The following is a 12,238-nucleotide window of genomic DNA, read 5'->3' on the forward strand; positions in this document are numbered from 1 at the left end:
AAGTCTACACGCATAAACCTCTTCTGCAAAACCTTGATAAAGAAAACATAGGCTATTCACCTGTCAAGGCCGATTCATTGAAAGGACAACAATTTGTTGGATTAGCTATGAAGACATTGTTGATGAAAAATAGTGGGACTTGTGTTTTTCAAAGATTATCATCTCAATTATTCAAAGAAAATTAATGATGATAGATCTAGATACATGTAAATCTACTGGAAATGACTAATAAGACTGTTCCGTTAAATTAGAGGATATCTACAGGAATGGAAATTTCAGACAAACTCGAGCTCTTTCCTATCTTCTAACAAGCAAAGATGATGAACTGATCTTCCGATCTGTATTAAAGAGATTTTTTAGGCGTCACTGCAATTAATATGCCTTGCTTTAACGCAGTTTCCTTGAGACCTGACAGAATGCATGATATAATAGATACGGAAAAGGACATGATTTTACGATCAAGAAATAGTATTCATAATAAGGGGTCTTAGCATCAGATTCTCAACAAATATCATTTAAACTTGCTTGTTACATTCCTTTTACTGTATTTTCGTGTGTGAGCTGAGAAATAAACTGTTTCTATCGATAAAAGAAAATTTTTAGTGGTAAGTCGATACATTTCTTACACGTCTCAAAAAGTTATGTGATGGTAAAAGCCGGGAAATATATTTTTTGGTTATCAGCGGAAAGTTATTTTTTTTATTATTTGTTGTTGTTTTTTCTTTGAAAAAAAAAACCCTCTGAAAACACAGTTTTGTCTTTCGTGTAGGACGTGACATCTGTGTTCGTAATAAAAAGGGGGTTTAGAGGAAAATAAAACTTTTCGAATAAATAATACAAAATTAAAAGCGTTTATAAATAACAAGAAAATGAGCAGGTGTTTGTAAATCTCTCTACTATTTCTTATTGTTGACTGAGACGTTAAGGACAATTTGAATTTTTTGACCCGATGTGTAGTTAGTCCTGAAATTGATGTAAAATTGACAGTCATGCTTTACGTTGATTTGGTGAAATCTGTCAAATGTAAATCAATGTAGGAAGTGATAAAGTCTCGTTTTCAATTAGGAAAATGTCGCAGACGTATAGAATTATTGCCCTCTGTCGTTTGTTTCAGCGCCACACACCTAATTACTAAAGGGACGTCGGTCTTGTTTTCTTAATTTGGGACAAGATGTTCAGGCAAATGCAACCTTAGATGTCGGACGACTGTACTTTGAATGCAAATGCTCTTCCTTAACATGTGCATATCTATAACTAAGATTGCATGCATAAAAGGTCACTTGTAATAATTACTGAAGGACTGTTGCACTTAACAAACATTGCGAGAAATATGCCTGGAGCGGACAATTTATAGTTGTCATGCGATGTTAGCAAAACTATACTCCAAGATTTCCACTGGATTCCTTACCATTTGCCACAACTATAACCATTTTTATAGATCTCTTAAAATTCTTCACACAAAAAAAAACTCATAAAGACATGCATTTTTTAAAAATGTGTATCTTTTACATGTGTATATACATGTACCTATAAATAATGATTGGCATGTTGCAAATCATGAATTTAAAATTTGGTTCTGGCGGGAGGGGTCTTTAAATGAAATAGAGGCATATACAGATTTATTAAACATATAAAAGTGTTAATTATTCTAAAACAATATACTAGACCATTCATCAGAACTTTTTTCATTCAGAGGGATGGAATTGATTATAAGCTTTGGATTCAGTTTAGCCGCCGTTTTCATCCCTGTTTATGGTATTGTCCTTGGTAATCTAATCTCCTGCCTGCTTTGAGAATTTTCCGGTTCCTCCTCAAATCTTCTTTTAATTTACAAACCTCAATAAATATTCATTGATTATCTTTGAGAGAAAAAAAATAGTAGGATATTACTGTTACTTATTATAAGAGCTACAAAGTATTGGGTTATGTACCGCTGTGCGAGTAAAAACAAGGAAACATTAACAAAGTCGTTTGACATTGATCCCGATGCAAATTACGTCACTTCCGTTTTAGCAAAGAGGATGAAGATCTTTTTAAAACAAAGCAGTTAAATACGAGGGCCGTTCAAAAATTACGCGGAGTGTGATATTATTTACTCTTACAGACGTCTAAAGTTATAAAACTTCACAGAAATATGCAAATTAAATTTTGGGCAAAACGTCACTAAAACTATCGGTATGTTGATATCATGAGGACACACGACCAAAAATTTAACTCATTGATTTTCTATAATTTTATTTTTAAATTTAATCAATATTTTATAATATGTAACAGAAATAAGATTGCATTATTAAAAGACTGTGAAAATGACATGAGGCACCACACTTTTGTTATATAATGTCGACATCTCGGCAACGTCCAAAATATGCATAATAAAACATGTATTTAACTAGGCTACTCGTGACATTCGCCCACAAATAGCAAATTGAAATTTTAGACAGTTAGACCTTTGTAAAAAGGCTATACAGGAGGACGGGAAGAAGATTATAGACGAAAAGTTAACGTTATCCGGACTGTAAAGAACGTGATTGAGAGTCACCAATATCACAGTATATCTCATAAGTAGTTTTTGGTTTTAAAACAAAAAAAAAACACTTTTTAAAACAACAGCATTGGATAAATATACATATAAAATTTTTAAATTTTACTGAAAAATCACTCAAAATTAATACCAATTTAAAATATTTTGATATGAAATTTTATCAATATAATAAAGATTCTTTTATAATATATTCCGTCAAATACCTGTGTAACAAGCAACGTAATTTTTGAACGGCCCTCGTATATATATAAAATTTTTAAATATACGAAAAATAAAGCTTAATGCAAATTCAAAATAAATATATTCCGACCTTGTAGCAACGGTTGAATTGCTAAAATGTTTTGTACATAACGTTTCTCTGCTTTAACTGACTCGACCTATAAAACATAATTATCTAAGCCCTTCTATCATAACTTATAGCAAACAAACCAATTTTCCAGACAAGTCATTGATAATACAACATGTTTTCGACACTTCAATTTGCACAAATGATGATAGCGTAACATTTACGCAATCCAAGTAAAGAGCGGGAAAACGATGTTTGTATTGGAATTCTGTTAGAGGCACAAAGTGACATGAATCACTTTTCCTGTAACTGGACCATAATGAAGATGACATAAATACACCGTGGAGGATGGCCAGATGTTTACTTTGATTAAAGGTAAACTTAACCGAGTGCGGCTGACAAAAGGTCCAAATAGGTAATCCATTATACTGGGCGGGCAACACCTTTCACACAGTGTAGAATATAGTTAAAGCCAGCCAGATTAAAAAAAATAATTATAACAGAAAATTGATCAATTTATGCATGATACTCTTTGGATCATTAATGTTGATTGATTTTATCATGACTGAAAATGGCACGAGTTTCTCAAAATTTTGCGAGATAAATACGAAGGAAGGATGCATTCAAGCAATTGCTGAGAGCAATTTGGTTGTCAAATAGAATTAAGTCTTTCGAGATTAGCAATATTCTAAATGTCTTGTTTTAAAATGCAAGTTTGATGCTTGCATCTATAGAATAACAATTCCCATGTTAGTTTTGTTGCGTTGTAACTTGTTTGATATTGTTCTCAGACTACCTAATTTTTAAAAAACGATATAACCGGCGATCTTCTTGAAGATGAAAAAAATATCTGGAAGACAAAGTGCTCCATTTGCTATATTGTTTTACATATCCAAGCAAACCAAATAAGAATGCAAAATGTACATGTCTAGCTTATGGAATAAGTATTTAATATTTTTTCATGAAGCGTGCTTCGTATACTAAGGTTAAATCTGAAATTTTTTTTTACAAAAATCCACATGTAGTTTATTAATTTTGTTATAATTTAAAAAAAAAACTTCCACTTGAATTTTTTACTTCGACTTTTTTTCCACTTTGACTTTTTTAAAATGAATATACTCCACAAAAAGGACACTAGTTCAAATTCCAAATATAGAGTCCATTTACAAAGTTTATAGCCTGAAAGACGTTCATCATCATAAAAGTTTTCATCGACCATGATAAAAAGATGAATAGTACTTCCATCCTAATCTTGTGAATGTTATTCCAAAATCTATATTGATATCTAATTTCGTTTATACAAAACAAACACAGTATCTTTATATCTGGCGCAGAGAGACAAACAATGCATAATAAGGGTCAAAATGGGACGAGTAGTTATAACGTGAAATATTAACTGTGAATCAATCATATTCGCCGTTATGACGTCTAGCAGTCGTCCTTATGAATACAAACAATCAGTAGAAAATAACGCACTAGATCAGAAAGTTTGGCCGTGTTACAAACCCGTTAATCCCTACGAAAAGAAAATGCCTCCAAAGAAATTTGTCATAACTCATTTGCCTAAGGTTGTAAAACAAAGAACTTCCAATGGTTGGCGTTTGCAAACTGTTAACGGTCTTGATATGGATTACTAAACTATTAACCAAAAACATTCCCACAAATGATAATAAAATTAGAATTATATGAAAGATATAATAACTGTTATTGATTTACTTACATATAGAAAAAGATTCGGCAGGGGATCCATGGCACCAGATCCCATCTTTGATGTTCTGGATGTCCGTGATTGCTCTGCTCCAAATTTGTATTGTTTAAAGAACTTCTGAGTCTGAATACTGATCGTTTTATCCATACATTTCATCTCTTTATTTATCATACATTATTTCGTGGGGTCAAATGTTCTTGTTTTCATGAAAAAATGGGTTCGTGGCGATTTAATTTCGTGGACAAAGAATTGTTGAGTATGAATATCTTTGAAAAATAAGATTAAATGGTGCACTTAAATTCGTGGGCCTCTTCAAACCTCGAATATTACACCCTATGAAAAAAAGTGATTCACAGTAATGATGTAAATAAAAAAGGTTCATAATTGAATCTAGTACTATGAACTCAAAAGGCAATGACATCGTTAACAATAACGTTGTAATCACTGAATGTTTGTTTTTACATAGAATTGTTGTATGTGTACGTGCCTTCAGTCGTTTAGATATGATAAATGTTGGTGTCTCTCCGCGTTCTATAAAACACAGACGGAGCAGATACTTTGATCCGCGTTGTTTAATATTTTTGTAAACAATCTAAAGGATTTACCGTCCAAACCAAATAAACATCACAGTTTTCAGCGTGCCAACCGATTAATACAGTTAGCTGACCAGTTACTGATAGACTAGAAATCCTTGTTCTCATTTTCCGATAAATGCCGGTTTACTGAATAAAAAAACCATGGCAAAATATACAAGAGGAAAAAAGCATACCAAATACTAGTATGAAGGTTCTGCCTTAGTCACATTTCCCGACCGGTGACCGGTGGTAATCCGTGGTGTGAGCGATGCCCCAACACCAATCCACGTCGGCCAAGTCGTCCTAGATCAGTCAAATTATCCAGCGACGGGGCAACCAATGCGTTTTTGATAAAATGACGTGGTTGCCGGCCAGACTTACAAAGGCCCAGCGACGCATTTCTAATCATAAAGCGATGTTCTAGGATAATCGACCAATGCTTATTACATCGCTCATACATTGGTGAACATCGTTCGTACGTCGGTCAACTATTCTCCAATGTTTGGTCGAACATCGACTGATGATCGGCCGATGTCGGTTGCCCACCAATCAACCCCCCGATGACCTCAGATTCAACAGACACTAGACGATGCTCGGCCATACATCGGCCAGTCTTTGAATGATGTGTTAATGATGGGTTGCCGATGAGGAGAGATGTGAGGCATCGGTGGAGACATCGCTGATTTTTAACTACAACTTATTTTCTACCGATGACCCCACCCATTCGCCAAATGGCCTCAATCACCGTCCGATTACTATTATAGGTGTCCTGCCGGCAACCACGCCACTTTTATCAAAAAATGCATCGGTTTCTCATCGTATACCCCATTGCTGTATAATGTGACTGATACTTTTGTTACATTAAAAGTTTAAATCTAAAGTTTAAACTTATCTATAACTATCTTTAACTTTAGATTTAAACTTTTAATGTAACACTTTTATAATAACATTTATAAAGATGCGATACAATGACTTCCGAATACAATTTTTATGTAATTTTTTCATGATCACCATTTAACAAGGCATGTAATATCGAATAAACCGAAATTTTAATGTATTATTTATCAAAAATACCGTCTGTTCACCCTATATTTGATTTTTGAAATAACAAAAAAAAAACGCTCCTTCACCCTATAATTAAAAAAAAATCAAAGGACATCGTATATGTCTCATGTTTTACAGCAGTTAATACCGTTTTGAGAATTAAGATGCCAAGATGGTTGATACTTGGAATAGGGACTCCTTCTTAGTGTTTGCCTCAGTTCATTTTGTGTGAAATCGGGTGCATTGGGGTCAGTTAGTCGAAACATTTCGACCAGTAATTGCACAACTGGAGACAATTCGGGCTAAATGGATACAACTCTTGTGTCTTTTGTCTAGTTGGTCACGTAGAAATCTTAGCATAAACCTAAAAATGTGCGTGTCACAGTGTTTAGAGCGTCTGTTCTGGAGTCGAAGAGTCAGGAATTTATCCTTACGTCGCCATAGCTAGTTCGAAATCACTACGTGACTTGAAGACCGGACCCTCAAATAAACTGAGAGGACTTCAGTAGGTGCTAGCACGAAAATGATCCTTCACTGCTCGATGCCCCTGAGTGCCGAGTATAGGTATAAAATTACAAGCTCCCCCCTTATGTTTGAAAATATTTTGATAGGGAAGTTTAACAAAAAACTGTGTTTTATGTGAAACAAGTTGTATAAGGATGACCTGCGTGCTTTGAGGTCTGGCTCTACAGTGTACGAGACTATTGTGTACTGTTTTCTCTCTATTTCTGATATTGCTGCGTCAAGGAATGTAACCAGCAGTTTCACTTGTAGATCGAAACCTGTTCCGCTGGTAGATGAAACGGATCTTCTCTGTTCGGAAGTCATGTTGACCCTTGAATTCAGGCTCCACTTCTTCTAAGGTTTTTGTTGCTTCGTGCTAAATGAGTCTTCGTTCTAGCCGCAGTAAAGTGAATGCTGATGGTGCCTTTGCATTAGTATGGCAATAATTAGACCTCTTAAGTTTCTGTAGGGCTTGGTATTTCTTGCGGTGAAAATCTGTTCATAATATTACCGGAAATTTTCAAAATAATGCTGGAGATGGCAAAAAAGGTCAGCTTATCCAAATTCAGACTACATTGTATAAGGTTCTCAATGAAAGCTCTACAGCAAACACGCCAGTGTCATGGTTGAGCGATTTTTATCGCATATCCATTTTTGGTATATATTATTTTGGTATAATTTTTTATATATAAATAATTTAATTTTGTTTATATTCTCGCCTCTCATTGGTTGATTTCCAAAACAGAACGCAAAACATTTTGTACAATCTGGTTTGGTATTGGGACACACCCCCTTGACGACCAGCTTAATCATCTTAATCTTATCCATGCAATCCCCTCATTTCCAGTCCTTGGAATCCATGGAAAATTCAAGATTTAATAACTGTATCTTTAACTTCAAACACTTACTCGATCTTACCTCATGTAAACACACATCATGGCTGCTAGATCTATGTATCAGTTATTACCTCCCCTCGCTTCACATCACTTCCGTTACTACGGTTGTATTACTGCACGGTAAATTTGAACTCATAAAAGGCAACACAATTTTACATCCAAAGTTGTTTAATTATTTTAAAATTAAATTATAAGGAATGACTTTAATTCTTGGCCAAATTATCGAGTATAATCTGGTTTGGGTCAGTTTACGCTTTTTTATAATCCTCTTCGCGGAGAGAACGATCATATGGAGAGAACAATCATAGGCATTTATGCCTGCTGTTCAATCCATTTCTGTGAATAAAATATATATTAAACTAAAAATTTAACCCCTGAAGAGGACATGAAAAGGGTACCGTACAGATCAAAAGTCCAGAGATGCAGAGATGGGATGAGGTGCATAGGAAGAAAAGACGAAAACGTAATCAAAAGACTATTTCCTTTTGAATTAAGCGGATGTATCCAACATCCCTATGCCCTACACTTTGCTCTGTCGGGTCTTCAACCCAAATGTATTTAAAACAGAGAGAGAGAAGGGCTGTCTGTGTGTAATTACTGAACAAGTTGTTCAGCGATTGGCAACTGCCTGGTTTGTAGTGTACGTGTAGTCATGAAGGACAATTGTTTTTTGTTTAATGTCCTTCTCGTGAATTTTTCATTCATATGGAGACGCCACAACTTGCCGGTGGAAGGCTATAAAGACTAGTTTGACCCATATTCTTCTCTCAGAACTATTGAGAAGCAAGGGGTCTTCTTCGTTTCAGCAATACTGCGACACGGGACCTTGGTTTTATAAGATTTCAGCGGGAAGTCTTGCAGAGGATCAACTCCTCACTCCGCGAATCCAGAAAAGACGCTCTAACCACTGCAGCGCTGGCGACTGAAGGACTACTGAACAGAATAAATGCTGACATGCTTAGAATAATGTTTCGAAGTCAGTATCCGTTTTTCTTTGTTAGTTTGGTGTTTTTTTCTTTGTTTGATTGAAATTATTTTTGGCATTAATAAACAATGTGAAGAGTAAGCCTAGTTTGGATTCAATCGTCAAACGAGGATTTTTGGAAGACATTGAACGATGGTTGTTTCACTAAAACCCCAGACAACCATTCTGATTAACATTCTTTACGCTATGCCACTGTGAACAAGGAATCTGTTTGACCGGAAAGAACCCTTGATTTGATTTGTTGGTTTTAATTTTAGAGTAATTTCAGGACATCCTTCATATAACTTGACATGTTACAAGTATTATTAGCATCAGAAACTAGCGTTTTAACAGAATAATGCTGACCTCTAATTGTATCTGGCAAGATCGTCTTTTTTAATGATCTTATTTTCTGGCAAATGTTCAATATAAGCTAGGGTTGGTTTATCTGTCAATCGTAGACGAATTGGTACACTTCTTGCGTAAATGCTTTTAATTAGTAAGTTGCTAAACTTTACAATGGAACTAAATGTTCACACAGATTAAAGTGCCAAACAAATTGTCTTTATCATTAAAGAATTGTTTTGTTAATCAAATCACATGCCATGCTATACAATGTTACCTCGGCACACAGCAGCTTAATTGCTTTCAAGTTACATTGAGTTTTCCAAAACAATGTGTAAAATTATAGAAAGGTAGTGTTGGAGTGCAATAGAAATATGAAACTTTGTGCATGCTATTCAATCCTCTTGAAATGGGAGTATCTTATTGTTAGGAACTATCTTTTAAGGTTTCTGTGTGTGGATCACCGAAATGATCTTTTATCCGCTGGTATTGACTGTCAACAAAGATTTAAACCATGTCAGACAAATAAATATCATGGTGTGCAAATGATTAAATTCAAAGGTGAATGAAGTAAAGCAAATTCACCTGTTATCTGTAGAAAAGACAATGCCAGTGGGACATTGAAAGCTGAGTGTCAGTTCCACCACCCAAGAGCCGACAGAATTCTTCTTTATCCTAGTACGTTGTACATATATTTTGGGGGGTTCTCCATGGTAATTCCTCTTTAGCACGTGTCAAAATTGCAAGAACAACCTAGTAAAACTTTCCCTGTGTAGGTGGAATAAAAGATTTTTCCTGATTTATTAAACTACAGAATCAAAACATACGACCAGACATTGGTTCTAAAAAATGGCAAAAATTTCTATACGTCATGCAATGTAAAATCTTCTAGGTAAATCAAGATTGGAAACGATAATGGAGAAATTTTTTTACCGTATTTTTGTGCTCGAATTTAAGCTGTTATAGAAGATTGGTTACTTTGTTATTTACTCCTGCTAACATTCAGTTAAAAAAATAAGCGTGTTAGATTTGTCTTACAAAAGTATTCGCAAAATTCCGGTTCAAGACAAAAGGTTCAAGGCGGGTTGACCGTCGACAGGGGATGCTTACTTCTCCATTCCACCTGATCCCACCTCTGATGTTCCCATGGGTCTGTGTTTGCTACATGCTCTCAATTTGCCAGATTTACTGCATTTATCAGCAAGACTATTGCTCGTTATCTTCATGTTTCATTTTTACCATATTAGAAATAAACACATATATACATGTGCATATAATTACAGTGGATAAAACAAATTCACAGCTCGCTCTCTCTTTAATGAGTCTACAATTTTGCCCTGAAACATGTTCTGGTCACATAGGTACCGCAGAAAAGAACCGCAAGTTTCCAATAAAAAAGAAATGCTGTCCACACCACAATGAAGTTTTCATCAATAGAGAGTACAGAGAGTCATGACCATCAAATCTATTGTCATCCAGTTCGATATAAAGATTAGAAGCTTTTGTCCGTCAGCAGAATCTAGTGTATTCGCTTGTTTATTCTGCTTAGAGCGATGATTTTAGATAATATACGTGTGATTTCAGACGAGACCAATACCCTCAGACCAGGTTTTCTGGGGGTAATTTTCCTCCGATTAATGGCCTCCTTCTGACCGCCCGCAGGGCTCCCCTAAGAATGAGTTGTGATTTATTTGATAAATACGAGAAAATAGATACCACTGTCGGAAGTAAACATATCTTGACAGCATATATTTAGGCAATTAGTATTGATTGGGGTGCCATATATGTCCTTACTTTTGCTTTTATATTCCGGTATAGGAGTCGTCTACGACAAAAGTAAGATTGCATACTAATAAGGCTTGTATTGCTATGGATGTCGACACTCTCTATCAAGCTCTACGATGATGGTATCACCTTACCCATCTCTCCCTATTGCTGGAAACGTTTCGGTTGTTCTCTATCCAACTAATCTTAATAAAGCGTCGTGAATTGACATGAAATCGGAATCACCACAATTTTACTCGAATTTCAGAAAAAGGTTTTTTTTCCTCCCACTAATAAATGACCTTTATCAATGCTCCATAATTCAAAATCGCGTATTCTGTACAGCGAGGGAGTGTATTATGTATTTGCTTTTGCCTTGTCCATCAAAGATCCGAGATGGCCTTATTTGTAACCTCCATTCAGAGTGTTTGGTAATTGGGTTTTGTGTGATTCCGTGTTTATGTGATGCATTTAATAAGTTTTCTACAAGGAGTAAAAAAAAAAAATCGTATGTTTTTATAATGACCACAGAAGTTGCTTATGAATATAAAATGCGATGTGCATCTTATTTTTTTTTTTAATATTTTTTTGCAAAATGAAAAGCATGTGCATTTATGTTAATTATAATTTATGCTTCATCTTACATCTTCATTTATTGAGTTGTCAAGCTCAGATCCATAAACATCATATTTAAAGAGCAATATTTTCTTTCAAAAATATGAAAATGGGAGTGAAATTTTAAAAAAATTCAGTACTAACTCTCAAATTAAATCTTGATAGGCTGTTAGAATAGACAATATTTAAAAATCATTTGTTTGAAGCGGCGATTCCTTTCATCTAAATTATGATATGATATGATACGTGTATCAGCACGGCGTTATGATAAGGCATGTAAAGCCAAAGTTAGGTAACGATACATCAAGATAAATGGACGATGTAATTCACACAGGCTGCGATTTCTTTTACAGTTAAACGAATAAAGTTATATTATAATGACAAGAGATCAGGCTTGTACATGTATAATTACAAAATATGTCTGTAAAACCTATTTAATAGTAAGTAAAATTTGACTAAGAAATTACAACATGCATAAATACTCGTTTATCTATTATTCACAATTAAATAAAGGCAATCACTCCCCGCTTCATGTAAACGTACACCCGCACTGCACGTTCTTAGGTTCTAGTAAATGAAATATATCTGTTAAAAAATTCTTATTTCAAACAAATGCATGTAATAATCCATGCACAAGTAATTTTGGACAGAAATTTAATATATTCTTTATATATTGTTGACTCCCATGAATTATTTTATAGAGAGATCCCAGTCATGTTACTGTAATAGAAAATTATCAAACCGTATATCAATAATGCCTTTAATACAATTAAAAAAAACATCAAAAAGTTTAAAAACTTGTACATACATTTTTTAAATTAATTTTAAAAAAATCAATGGTTTAATGGATTCTTTTAAAATTTAATCAACAAAAAAATAACACACATGGATATTTCCGTCTTTTTCCTTTTTTAGCATTGGAGGACATTATTTACAAGTCATTGGACCTTTACAGTTTCTCTGTCTGCGTTACAGAAATGTTTTTTTTTTATATA

At 34.4% G+C, this 12,238-nt stretch overlaps 1 protein-coding gene across 3 annotated transcripts in view; it reads left to right on the forward strand.

Annotated features, from left to right (window-relative positions):
* The window catches only part of LOC134249441 (ovarian cancer G-protein coupled receptor 1-like), a 39,775-nt gene that overhangs the window by 11,455 nt on the left and 16,082 nt on the right, over positions 1 to 12,238 (forward strand). The window lies entirely within an intron of this gene.

Source organism: Saccostrea cucullata, unplaced genomic scaffold, assembly GCF_032062105.1.
Source record: "Saccostrea cucullata isolate Sc308-1 unplaced genomic scaffold, CSIRO_AGI_Scuc_v1 ctg1043, whole genome shotgun sequence".
In the NCBI taxonomy this organism is placed as follows: domain Eukaryota; kingdom Metazoa; phylum Mollusca; class Bivalvia; order Ostreida; family Ostreidae; genus Saccostrea; species Saccostrea cuccullata.